This window comes from Platichthys flesus, chromosome 4 (assembly GCF_949316205.1).
Source record: "Platichthys flesus chromosome 4, fPlaFle2.1, whole genome shotgun sequence".
In the NCBI taxonomy this organism is placed as follows: Eukaryota; Metazoa; Chordata; class Actinopteri; order Pleuronectiformes; family Pleuronectidae; genus Platichthys; species Platichthys flesus.
In genome coordinates, this window is record NC_084948.1 from 2,931,682 (window position 1) to 2,945,845 (window position 14,164).

Genomic DNA, 14,164 nt, shown 5'->3' on the forward strand with positions numbered 1-14,164 from the left:
AAGCATCCAAACTAAAAGCCTAACCCTAACCATAACTCTAATTGAAACCTAATTCTCACCCTCAAACAAAGTGTTAACCCTCAAACAGCCCATTTAAAAAGCGAGGACCGTTCGAAGTCTCCTCACTTTCCAAAAATCTCCTCACTCGTTTGGGTCTATGCTTAAAATGGTCCTCAGAAAGATATAAGTACGGGAACACACGCACTCAAACCAGCATGTGAGATTCAAGAACAGTCTGCCAGGTTTTTAACATTGCGGTTGGCGCAGGGTCTAAGAGTCAGTTCTTGGCCACAGACTCCTTCATTAGCGGTGAGGCTGTGTGTGACGTCTATCCATTATTTAACATCAGATAGCTGGGCCTCAAAGTGCAGCGCAACAGAAGTGCATATTGTAAAGAACTTTAATTTGGATGCATATCATTCACATTCACAGGAGGACTCCCTCTCCTGCTGTTATACCACTCCTCTATCGTAACGTACATTTCTGTTCACATGTGAAATGTTCATTTCCATTTATGTGATTTTATCTAATTGACAACAATCTGAAGTGCACACAGACAAATTCAGTTTTTTATGTCTAATGTGGACACTGGAAGAGGGTTAGTCACAACTCCACCGCCTGCCAACTGTCTGGGGTGGGGGATGTTACAAAAATAAACTGGCATCATGTCTTATTCAAATACATCTGAGGGAAGGCTGCTTCTATGAAGGCTTATGCTTCACTCAGCGAGTGATGTCTGATTGCTGCATCAGCTCCAGAACTGGTTGATCTAAGACAGTTTTTAAGGGGCTTTGTGTTTAAAAAATCAAATAACATGCAGCTATGTATGTTTTGGGGAATGAACAGCAAGAGTCCCAGAATCTTTTTTTAGCGAGGCACGCAGTTGTATAAAAAGGCAAATTTCCTGTGACCCAGTAATGCAGGATAGCTGGTTGCGCTTGATGTGCACAAAACTTAAGAACAATCTATTTCCAGAATTGCCCTGACTCACAGTTGAAATTCTCGAACTGATGGATTGTGCTTCTGAGGGTTGACGTCAGTTGTGTGGAAAAAGATATGACAAATGAACACAATAAACCATCTTCATGGGTTAGTGCTGTATCTGCTGTATTTGCTGTTTTATGGCAGCAACAAGCAGGAACTGTGACCCCCGAAAAATGATTAAACAACAAAGATAGAACGGCTTTGCAATTGCTTCCAGGTACTGTCATGCGTGCAAGCGTGCAATGACAGAGTGTCACTCTGATTTCAGCAGAACACCCTCCTCTCTACTGCACACTATGATGGAGCTAAACACAAGAAAACAGTCTGTTGTACAACCAGCTGCCAAAATCCCAGAGCCCCCAACAGGCCGATGTAAAGTCTCAGCACCTCTTAAAAACCAAAGTGCTGAGGGAAGCTAGAACTCATGATGTAGAACAGGTTCAACTGAGAAGATGTGTTTTTTAATATGTATATTATATATATAGAAGTCTTGATCTTCATCATCTTCATTTTCAAGTAAATTAATCGTGCAAGAATTACAGAGGTAATTTATTTAAAGAAATTGTTCACTTGAGAATATTCATCTACTTTAATTTTTATGCTTGCAGCATTTGGACTGAACTGCAATTACAATGACATTCCCATTGGCCTATGATGTATTTTATGTTTAGCACTAATTACTGAAATTAACACGGCATGCTTAGATTAAATGACGGTAAACAATGGTAAACATTTTACAGAATAAACAGCTGGAGAGATTCATAACTGTGGTGTCAATCCTTGTCTAACTTATGGCAAGAAACACAATGCGTACATTTCATAAAATGAACAAATCCCTAGAATTTCTATTGTGCGCTTGCTGATGTGTTAGAATTAGCATTTAGCTCATAGCACTCATTTAGCTATGAGCCATAGACTGTATCAGAGATCGACTTCATGCCTGCTCCCCGAAAGTGAAGCCAAATCATTCTGATTGCCCCTTTGTTAGCCATGCATGATAAATGTATACGGTAATATTTAAACTATTTATCTTTCTGGTTTCATGAAAACGGCAGTACTGCACTGCAAATTTAAGACATTAGTTCCATGAGATACTGCTTCACTCTCTGTTCAGCCATATTTAGCAAACTCTGCATGTTCCTCTAAGGTTAAACAAAGTACAAACAAACATTTCCATAAGAAATGCTGTCAAACTTTGTCTTCTTGTATTGGCAAGAAAGCAACTAAACATATTCAAAAATTTTGAAATATTCCTTTGAAGTTTTATTGTGAGCTCAATCATAATTTGATTTATATTTTACTCCACTTTGTCCCAATAATGTGAAAAGGTGTTTCCTCTCTGCTGCCATCGGCGTAATATTTGAATCAAATTGGTCACACCAGCAGAAGTGTACGGAGGGACCGGCGGCGAGGCCTCTGTACCCACCAGCACCCAGGTGGCCTGTTTGTCTGCGTCACTTCCACTGTGCGATGTGGCAAGAATACAGATAGTGAGGGGCACACCGCACACTGCAGCAGCCAATGGCAAACAATGAAGCATGACAGCCTCTCACATCAGCAGGAGTTAACCAGCTGTGAAGGAAACACCTGCCGCTGGTTAATAAAGAATAACAGTAACAAAGCCACGTGTGGATATGATTGTGCTGATTGTTGAGTTAACACCATTACCCCCCCCCCCCCCCCCAAAAAAAAGGTGAACACGATGTGTTTGGCGAGTAGGTGTGAGTGTATCTGCTGCTGAACGACAACACTATATTTCTAATGATCTCACTCATGTTTTACATAACGCCGCAGTCTGCCTCTTTTTATGAACATTGATTTTATGATTATCATCAGGCAGCCTATTCATGGACACTTTTACTGAGCTCAGATGGTAATTGTTCCCATATTTTTTCTGTACAGGGCCTGTATGCTTTTATCTTCTCAGATCTGTCACAATCGTAACTCATAGTCTTTCTCAGGAGATGGAAGTTTTATAAAGAAACTTGATGAGAGCTTGTGCATGCAACAGTAATTCTGTAGTTGAAATTTCAACATCTGAAATTCTAAAAATCATGAATTCTTAAATCAAGATGATTTTAACCTGAATTAGCATCAATATTAAAACAATAAAAAAAAAATTATAACATTAGCCTAGAGAGAGCCTTGTTTAACTTTTTTTTCAATTGACCCATACCTTACTCTGTTTTGAACCGTGACTTTTATTTTTTAATAAACCTCTAGATTGATTTGACAGAATGTTCACCATGCATGATGCCACTGAAAGAGGTTTTAGCCAAAACACCAAAATAAATCAATTCTATTTTCCAGGACCTTCAACTACACTTCATAGTCCTCCTCTGCAGTTTGCTTTGTTGTCATGGAAACAGCTCAGTAGTCCACTATGGGGTTTCACACGATGGCCAACTTTACTATTATCACCTTCAATGACTGATTTAGGCTATGAGATGATAACAGACCACAATATGTTCCCGAAAGCATTTGGAGAAAATGTTTTAGAAAACATTTAGTCAACATCTCCGATAAAGAAAATAACTGACACTCAACCCAAACAAATTTAAACAATGGCCTCTCAAACTTTAATTCAATGCAGTGTTCAGTTTATTATCAGTCTCCAGAGACACTCGTTCTTTTGCATTTTAACAAACAATGTGTTAAATACAAACTTGATCTTGAAACAGTACTTTACTTTTATTTTGGCTATAAAATATTTAATAGGCCTCAACAAGTATACTTTGATAATTTACGACTTAGTTGCTGTTGGGACTGTCATTTCAGAGACGTTGGTTGAGCACTGCTGTCACAAACACTCTTCCACTTTCTTCTCACACATATTTTTTATTTTTAAGCAGGGTTTTGGAAGACGAAACTGGGGCAGGTTGCCTAGTTTGTAACAGAGTCTTGCTTCTGACTTCTGAGCTCCCTTGGCCCTGACCATCTCCTATTTCCAGACGACCAATAATAACATAATTTCTTCCTTGCTTGCTTTTCTGTGGCATCATTTTGATGAACTCTACAGTCAGCAGGGAAGAGAGAGGCTGTCCTTGTAGGTCCGATCATTCGCTTTTTTGTTAACGAATCCAACGGGCTTAGACTGACTTGGTAAAGGCTTGGAAAACACCTTTCAGGGATATGTGGGGAGGCTAAGATGACAAGTGTTGAGATATCTATGTTTCTCTGTATCTTGTGATTATATTTTACCTATATCCTGTGAACAAATATTAGCTGTATAATCCATATAATCAATAATGCTACAACAGTTTCTTTTAATTAGAATGACGTATAATCTTTTTGACTCAGACGCAGGGTCAGGCCCAGAGCACGACCACAGAAAGAGCAGGTGTCAACCTGAATGTCAATCTGACCCAAAATACAATTCGGAGAAAAGTGTGTGATGGAAATTCATCTTGAGATTTGAAATAATGGAAGCACGGATGCTCAGAAAAGAGAGAGGACGTGCCAGAACTAATACAATAAGGTGCTTCATGAAATATGGTGAGAAAAAGATATGAAATCCTCCGGAAAAGTCTGATCTGCTGGGTCTCTCCACTGTGGCAAGCTCCCTGTTTGCCAAGGCCACAGTGGTGGGACACCTGGTCAGTTGAAAGTGATGTGCTTGCAAAAAACTGCACTTTGAGGAAACAGTATACATCTGGCCAATAACTGAATTCCCTCAAAGAAAAAGAACCGCCTCTGTGCCCACCCTGTGTCTGATTATATATACTGTGGACTTAGGATTGAATGGGGAATCTTCTCGACATGATCCAGTGAACCTGGTGACGTGTCCAGCAGAACACCAGAGACTCTCTGTAAGTATTTCAGTGAATACAATAACTGTTCAATTTCCAGAACTTCATGTATAAGTGTCTAATTATTCCTTCTCAAATCCTGGATCAACAAACACGCTTGTCCAATCGCCGGAGGCGAGGTCAAGTTTAGTGCCTGGCGACGACACAAGTCCCTGAAATAGATCATTATTGATGTTACTGTCACTACCTGCTGAAAAAAACACTTCACTTAGAGGTGTCATTAAATAGTGGGAGGTCAATGATTTCTCTGATGTTTCACTGCTCACACAGTCAAGGCACAGCATCGTCAAACAAGTTTAATAAACCTACAGGGAACCACACTATGAAATCATAAGGTACGATACTGAAAAGCAGGAAATCACAAGTTGTCGACAATATGTTTGTACTGAATCGCAGATTTATTTAATACAGATATGAATATGTTCCAGTTCTGTGCCTGCATGAGCCTCGATGAGCTATACTATTCATATTCAAGGTTTGAGTTCAATGAAAGGTTGCCTTCATGCTAGTTTTGTGTTACTTGTCCCATCAATCCAATTCACACCTGCCAAGCACTGAGTCTCTCCAGAATTTGATCCTCTCCTCATGAAACAAGCGCCTGCTCTGACTCAAGCTAATAATAGCAATGCAGGGAAGGCAGCAGCCTGTGCATGAATACTGCCCCTGCAAGATTAAAGAAAGATATGTTGTTTACAATCAAGTCATGTGCATAAGCTTACCTTAAATTATGCTATTATGCTATGATAATAATTAATGCAGTATCATCCAATCATGTGCAGTCTAACCTGTTTTCTCTCTTTGCTGCACTATTTATGACAATCAGGGTAAATGTTATTAAATGCAAGTGTAATTCGTCATGCTTGATTTCGATGAGGACAGCTGTTTTATTTTCTGCAAAACTGAATAAGCCATTAGCTGTGAGCATTGGCCCTGATTGATGGCCCCGGTCCACGCCACGATCAGGCTGCCTCAGCAATGATCAAAGATTTAAGAGCACCAACCTTTAGGCAGGTTCTTCTCTGCTGATAACCGCAGGGGATAGCCCAGCGCAGCCTGCCCTTAACTTCTCCTGACTAATTTATGGTAGGGTTCACCCAGGGCACATTTCTAATACACGATGTAGCCTCTCACAGCCGGCTGAGCCGACTGAAGCAGCTCTGACAGGATATCGGAGAGAACGCCTGCTACTGAAACCTGGGTCAGCGCATAAGCTTGGCTCTATTCAAGGGAAATGTCATCTTAGGGAGATGTAATAGTAGCACTGGCCAATAGTTTCTCCTCAATGTGACAGCAATGAGGGGTTGATTTATGTACTCACTCTTGCAGGCTATAGCATTAGTCCAGAATGTTGACATGCAATAACTAACTTGGTTGTGATTGGCTAGGGAGACCAGTCCTGGTACATACTTGCCCTCATGTGCACCCAAAAGGACAGGTACACAGAGAGGGTTGATTAAGACACAGGACAGGAGAAAACGTTGACCCGATATGCCCATGGCCGGACCTGACTGCACTGGGGCAGTGAGTGATGGAAATCTTATGGGCAGGAGAAACGAGTTCTGAGGAGACAAAGGATTTCTTAAGGGTCTTACGTTCAATTTCACCCTATAGGAACATCACATACATTTATTGTGTATTGGCCTTGTGTACGGAAACTAACTAAAGACGAACATAAAGACGTACTGAGAGAGAAAAAAATCTGTCTTTAACAATTATTATTATATCTAACAATTATAATATTGTTGTGTAATAATTTATCATGATAATTATCAATATTAACTGATATAAAATGTGTGTGTTTTTTTTAAATATCTGGCCATATCCACCATCCCCATATATGTATGCTCTTGTGTTCATGTTTATTGTTCACACACAACACAAAGACTGAGCAAAGTAATAAATCACACTGTGATTCATAGATCTGCAGTAAGATTGAGAAGTTTGAGAGAGAATAATGTTACACAAGTTGTGCAGCTGCTTTAAGCAATAGCTCAGGGCAGAAGTTGTCTGTGTAGTGAGTGGGCGTAAAAGAGGAAGAGCGAGAGGAAGACAGAGAGAGAGAGAGTAGGTGTGTGATGGTTAGACTGGTGAATGGAGCAGAGTTAGAACTTTACTCTTTGTGTCAGAAAATAAAATTCAAAAATCACTAAAACTTTCTCTCAGATGCCAAACATACTTGTCCACCTTCAACATATATAGACAACAGGTTGATATTTTACAGTGTAATTCACTCATTTGATCACTACCATTCCTCTTTGTAGTTATTATATTAATCTTTTTACTAATCAACGGAGTTGACTAGGCAGTAGGTTGGTGGAAAAGGGGAGGATGGAAGAAGTTGCTGGTTCAAATCCTGCTGCCTGAGAAGCTAAACTACTGCTTCACTCCATAGAGAAGTGCGTCAAAGTGCTGCTACAGATCTTTCCTACTGTGAGGACACAGAAAAATCGAATGTTCATACCTATTTCTTTGTGACTGTGACACCAGGATACACAAACACATGAAGCACAGTTAAATGGATGGATAACTGAGGCCTGTTCTACGAAGCACGATCCACAAATACCCAGGATATCTCCTCATTTTCTGGCCTCACTAACATCAAAATCATCAGGAGGTTAAGTTTAGCTCCAGCTTTGACACCCAGAATTGAGTTAGCAGAGTCAGATCCTGCTTACGTCGACTTTGTCAGAAAAGAGCAAGAGAAGAGACAAGAAGGAAAGAACGTGTTTGACTTCTTTCATTCGGAGCCAAATCGTCAGGCCTCTGTGCTTTTATCAAGTGAGTGTGAGCAGTCAGCCAAACATAGCATCCCAGACTCTGTGTGCTACCACATGTTGTACACACATTATAAACAGCTCCACTCTATGAAGTGGGGGTCATGTTAAACACTTAAAATAGGCCTCCAAACTATTTCCCTTGTGTCATTTGGCGTGGCCTCTGTGTGCACTGCTGAGCAGGTGGGAGAAACTGTGTTCCTCATTTGTTTTGTTGCTTGATTGCAAATAATTATTAACTAAGTTCATGAATCAATATATTTAGATACAATGGCAGCTTATTTGCATATTCTTCCCAAGAGTCACTGTGGTTAAAGATAAGGTTAAAATTGTCTTAAAATTCCTCCATTCATTTTTTTGTCTCTTTCTTTCTGAAGTTTTTTTTCGGATTACACCATGCAGCAGACCCATCACTTTGATATTGATAAACTTCACAGCACATTCTAAATAATTTCTTCTTTATCAAAAACAGGACGAGAAAATAGGGACAATCCAATAAACAAAAAGCACAACTGGAATGGCACTCAGTTGAGCTCATATGTTCTCCAAGGCCCAACTGGCTCCTTATTAAACCACATTTAAATACCTCTAGATCCAGATTTTTATTTGGATCTCCAGCAAATTGAACATACTCAGAAATAACAACCAAGATCCAAAAATAGTTTTCTGAGAAAAACGCATTATCTCGGAACGTTAAAAAAGGGATTAAAAGAATTCCTGTCTCTGCCCCTTTTACCCAGTCCCTCACCAGAGGTTACCTTGTTCTTCCTTGGCACAAACCCCTTCCTTCTTGTAAGTTTCAGTAAAATCTGTTGAGTTGTTTTTGATAAATCAAACTCACTGTCAGACTCAAATATAACCTCTTGGTGGAGGTAACAACAGTTCGTCAGACCACAGGAGTTTGCCAAAAACAGGGGAACCATGAAGGACATAGAAAATGATATAAACACAACCGACTTTCTTCATCATTAGATTAGACAAGTGTGGGGCCTAGAACACAGGTGAAACCGGAAACTCAATGTGAACCTATCAACAGACAAATTTAATTCCGCTGTGTGTCCATTTTTCTGCCCATTTAGACTGATTCCTGTTGGTTGTTGGGAATGTGTAATTTTCTGGATTACTACTCTGAAATAGTCTGGTCACCAAGATAATTACCCTGTAGCGACATGGATATTAATGACATGTTCATGGTTTACATTTTTCCTCACTGCGACTATGGAAGGTATGGCAATAGTATATTATGAGATGTCTCTGAATCCTTTGTGTGCCATCAACATGATGAACAACATCAATCATATCATGAAGCTTTGGCTTTTGTTGCCAATGACACTAAATCAATACACTACAACCTTTGGAGAGTCTCCAGGAATGATTAATGAATGTGTACTTAAATGCCGTCTCAGAAGGGACAGGACAGCGTTTATCGCATAAAATGTGGGTTTGGAGCAGAGGGCATTGATTTCGGCCGCATGTGACATACCTCACACAGTAAACACTCATAGCCTATTATGCGTCAGTGTGAGGTCAAAGGTCGGCAGAGGGATCTCCCAGATTCAGTAGCTAATTAGAGGCCTCTTCCTGAGTGGGAGTTAAGGTGTTCGCCTCACCGCCGCACCTCCTCGCTCTCAGTCTTCTCACTATAACTGAGTTCTGAGTTCCCTAATGAAGGTCAGACCATGGATTTCTCCTATGAATGATTCCCCCATGCGTCCCCCAATTATCTGCACTTGTGGAAGGAAAATATATATAACTATGAATCTGATCATGGCTAATTAATCCTGGGGGATTTGTCCCGATGCAGTGACACTGCAGCTGTGAATATTGTTTTGGTTTGGTTATAATTGGTGTAAATAGAGAAATCACAAGATAAGTGAAGGCTTTCCTTAAGGAGAGTACCTGTCAAGAAAATTGACTGCTTGTGTGACGCTGGATCAGATGCAATGAGAGGGAACTCGAGACATTCGAATCACAAGTGAATGAAGCCAGTTCAAATAATGAGACTTGATTCATGTGCACACAGAAGTAGATAAAGTGAGATTTGCGTTATAAAAATGATGATGATATGAAAAATGACAAATGAGGACAGTGCTAGCCTCCAGCTTGAGAGAGAAGCCAGTGGGCAAAAGGAAGTGGAGCGCCACGACCAGAGAAACTGCATGGCTCTGACGTGTCAAGTGTGCATATACTTTAGCCACATGTGTGAGTATGAGCAGGGATATGCTATAGTGGACAGCGTGCACGCTCAGCAAAACCTTCCCATGGATAAGTGGAGGCTTTAGAATAGAGGCAGGTGAGCTTGACATGTAACAATTACAGACTCAACACAGATATCAGTTTGCTTATGTCCATCTCTGGTGTTCTCCTAATTACATAATTAGTCAGAGTGTTGGTGGATGTGATTTCCCTCCCTGTCATTAGCTCTGAACCTGCCAGTAAAACACGACACTCAGGAGACAAGTAATTTGTGGTATAGAGCCTGATTTAATAGCTTTTGTAATTAGTGGATAAATCATCATTGCTATTATTATTTCCCATGCATCCTTCATGTGTGAGTCACTCCCTTTGCTAATGCCTGACGCAATGTATTTGATGACCAAATGATATTCTTACAGGCCAACACTTTATGTCACAGATGATGAAATCTCCATAAACAGGTTCAACATATGCATATGGAGAATCTAAAGGGGAGGAACACGATTTTGGGCCAGGAAGCTTCTGGTTTCAGTTTCTAGTTTGACCAATCACGTTTGAGCAGATTTTGGTTTCCTGCAGGTACACAGTTGACCAAAATTCATCAGCCATCAGCTTTTTCATTTGTCTGCATTGATATGCAGATAGCTGTTAACAGAGCTAAGACTAAAGTTGGTCTGGACCTAAAACAGTTACAAAAAGTATCGCAGTTTGTATTTTTTGTGGGCACATATTTGAATCCTGTGATTAAAACAACTAGTTGGATTGTAAACAGTGTAAGACGGGCAGAATATGGAGTCTTGGCCCGGATACCTGCTGTCTACACCCCAGAGGCCACAAAATATTAACTAATTCACATCAGACAACAGCCAATGGGCTCTGACAGCTAAAAGCGTCAGCTAAATGAAATGTATATGTAAATGTAAAAAAAACATGGCACAAGACGCACGTGCCCACATTTGTTAAGACATTACATGTGATAGCAACTAGCATTTTTAAATGTTTTCTGATAAATACTGATATGACATGTTAGTATCTGTTTCCACACATGAAAAGTGTTAAACATATTAATTCAAATAGTGATTAGTTTACACCACATTCACAGAAATGATATATCTTGAAAACCACCATGAAATCTGTGACATTTAAAGATCTGTGATAAAATGTCAAATGGGTGATGATTTTGAATGCAGGACTTATGAAGTTCAGCAAAGTTTCCGGCTCCGTGTATAAACATGGCCCCTTTGACATTTGAAGCTAAGCTTCCATAATCTGCTCTCTGTCGGACTCAGAGTTCATCGCTTATCACGTTCTATTATTATTTATGTCCGTCTACTTTGCAAGGATGCAGCTGTGCATGGACGCATTCAAAGACCCCTCACGGAGAACTGAAAGAGGACACCAACAGAACAGTGTTGACACAGCTACCGTGTTTATGCTGATCCGACATTACAGAGGTGTCGCTGGCTCAACAGACCGATGACTTTGCTGAGATAAAGTGTGCGGTGTTGACTGACGCCACGTCCTCACAGACACGGCTGTCACAGATTCTATACTCGGTTTTCATCTCCGTGGATACTGTGCAAGTGTCTTTGGCTGTACCATGACATAGGGTTTATAATAATAAGGGACAAGGACTTCGGATACATCAAAACCACTATTAACATCAGACACTTTCATTATGAGACTAAACTGACGTGTTTTTATCTAACAAGATTAACGGCTCTGCTCTAACCACCTAAACACATGTTCTATATGACATGTCGCAAGTGTATTAATGGTGTGTCCTATAATCCCCTTTGCTACTTTAACTGTGGATCAAAAGGAAACTGTGTCAGGCACATGGCTCAAGTATGCAACATGCAACAAACCAGAGTACCACTCACTTTAAAAGCCAGGTGTGCTTACACATTGGCAGATTGCTGATGAAGGACTGATTAGTTTGGTAAGTATTACAGCTCCTCTGCCGGAGAAACTGATCTGCTCATGCATGAAGTGACGGTGTTCAAGCTGACCATCTGTGTATGTGTGTGTGTGTCTGTGTGTGTGTTGTGCACCTGCCTATGTTGGCACATATTACTACCTTAATAATACCCCCCTCAGTTTAGAAATACTGCACCATTACCTTCAATGCACCACCAGTGCGTCTAATCACACTTCATGTTAAGACCCAAAGGTCCATGCTATCATTCTCAAAGCAACAACTCAATGGGGAAAAACATTTTGGGCAAATAATTATTTAATTTCTTAGAAGTTCAATAAAAAAAAACAGTAAAAAAAGGAAGATACAATCCTTATGTGTGTGTGGTAAATGTAAAGGATTTGCGGATGCTCTTATGACTGTCAATCTTCTCAACTAACTATAGAGTGTTTTTTTAATTGATGTGATTTAACTTTAAAATTGGTTTATTAAATAGATAAAAGAATAAAATGACAACATTGCAACTTTTAGAAAGCAGGAACAATTTCCAATGTTTACAGTATCTATATCAACATCTCAGATATTCTTCCTATGCTGCTTGTTCATCGGATACTGCAACAGCCCATTATGAAGTTCCTTAGTTTAGACTCTTGATCGGTGTACCATTCCTACAGTTCCCAGTCCTGTGGCCCTAGTGACACAGACACACACTAACACACTCACACACATGTGACTTTCCTCCCTAATGTTGATCTATAGCCTTGAGGCTGATTCAAATCCTGCTATATATGTCACAGGATGTAGCCATGGGAACCTGCTAAGCTGGTGGCTGAAGAGTAGCTGGGGTCTGTCGGCCATGTATCTGTAATGAGCCCCCATGGGGGAGCCACATTATATGTGAAAATGGCTCCAATTAGGCAACCCAGCTGTAAAGTCTACAGGAAGGGAGAGCTGGATGATAACAAAGTTAGAGGGGTGGTGGTGGATGGGACTGAGCAACAATCAGGTGATATCAGAGCTGCATTCAATCACACTGTTCCAAGTCTGTGATTCCCTTGCACTACTTTTACTCACACAAAACATCGAGTTTCAAGACCCAACAAATCTGAAGAACAGCTTCTCATTCTAAAGCACAGTTGTACAACATACTTCAGATGCCAATGCATGCATATGACAGACTGCAAAGATGGCCGACAGGTCCCGCTGTGTATTCTGGATTCCGATATTGCACTTTGATGTCCTATGGATACAGAACCCTAGCAATCGCAGCTTGCTACATAGTCTTAATAGTGATCGTTGTATTGAGCCACAGTATCAAGGTACAACTAAAACAGCCACAACACATATTGACTCAGCTGTCGTTTTTATACCATCAAATTGTTACTGGAAAATAACAACTTGAACAATCATTGCGATAAGAACAAACTAAAATGACAGCGACCATCTTTGAAGACAATTATTGAACATGTCCTTTGACATTTTAGTTTGCTCCATGTCCCATCTACTAACATGTAGGAAGCAGGGTTAACCAGCTCTGCCTTCTCCGCTTGTTGTTCTATGTAACCCGTTCACTGTACTGGTTTGGGGGTAAATGATGATGGTCTTCATCTGTAAAATAGTCACATTAATCGATAGAAAAATAGTCGTTAGTGGCAGCCCTAGAATGTACCCCTGATGTTTGACTGAGCCCTCTGGCCCTTTGACCTTTAACGTGGCACAAGGATTTCTATTTGGATGGATGGAGTATGAATGTTAAGCAAGAGGAAAGGTCATTGGTGTAACACGACCATTCATCTAGCTGGAATCATGTCTAATGATATAGCCACATTTCCACCAAGGTATGACATATAATAGCTACTGTGGCTTCTCAATTGCCTTTGCTTAGAAAAGTGTGTTTCCAGCCTTCATTGATAATCACTCACACACACTTTAAAATCATTAACTTATTTTTTTTCTTTCTAATTTTGTCTCTCAATCAAGACCTATCAAAATTTAGTACGTGACCAAGAGAGTTACTTTCTTCGCCACCATTGGCGATAAAAATCGACCTGATGGGACTCAGTTGCAAATCATGTCCATATTGAGGTGATGTGAACGTTTAATTCACGTTATGCAGCAAATGAAAATGATAAACTGGATTCATTACAAGTCACCACTACCCACAGTGGAAGGAAAGAACAGCTGACTGGCTCACTGACAAGCAGTGTGTGTTTCTTCCAACGTATTTGCCCCTGGAGGCTTTAGCAAACAAGCAAAGCCACAGGTTAAAGCATATGTGACGCAATTAACAAGTGACCAGAATTAAATGTCCCATTTCCTTGAATAAAAATGGGTATTTCTCTGAGTTTGAACATAATATGTAACAAAATATGAAACGCAGATCTGGCTGTATTTAGATATCAAATGAAGAATTGACACCTATGTAGCCAGGTGGACAAGGGGTCCTAGAAAAAGTGACTGCTGAGCTATGGCTAAGATATCTC

General features: G+C 40.2%; 1 protein-coding gene across 3 annotated transcripts in view; it reads right to left on the bottom strand.

Moving 5' to 3' along the window:
• Nucleotides 1-14,164, bottom strand: part of b3gat1a (beta-1,3-glucuronyltransferase 1 (glucuronosyltransferase P) a) — an 86,798-nt gene that overhangs the window by 23,788 nt on the left and 48,846 nt on the right. The gene's annotated exons all lie outside the window — the stretch shown is intronic.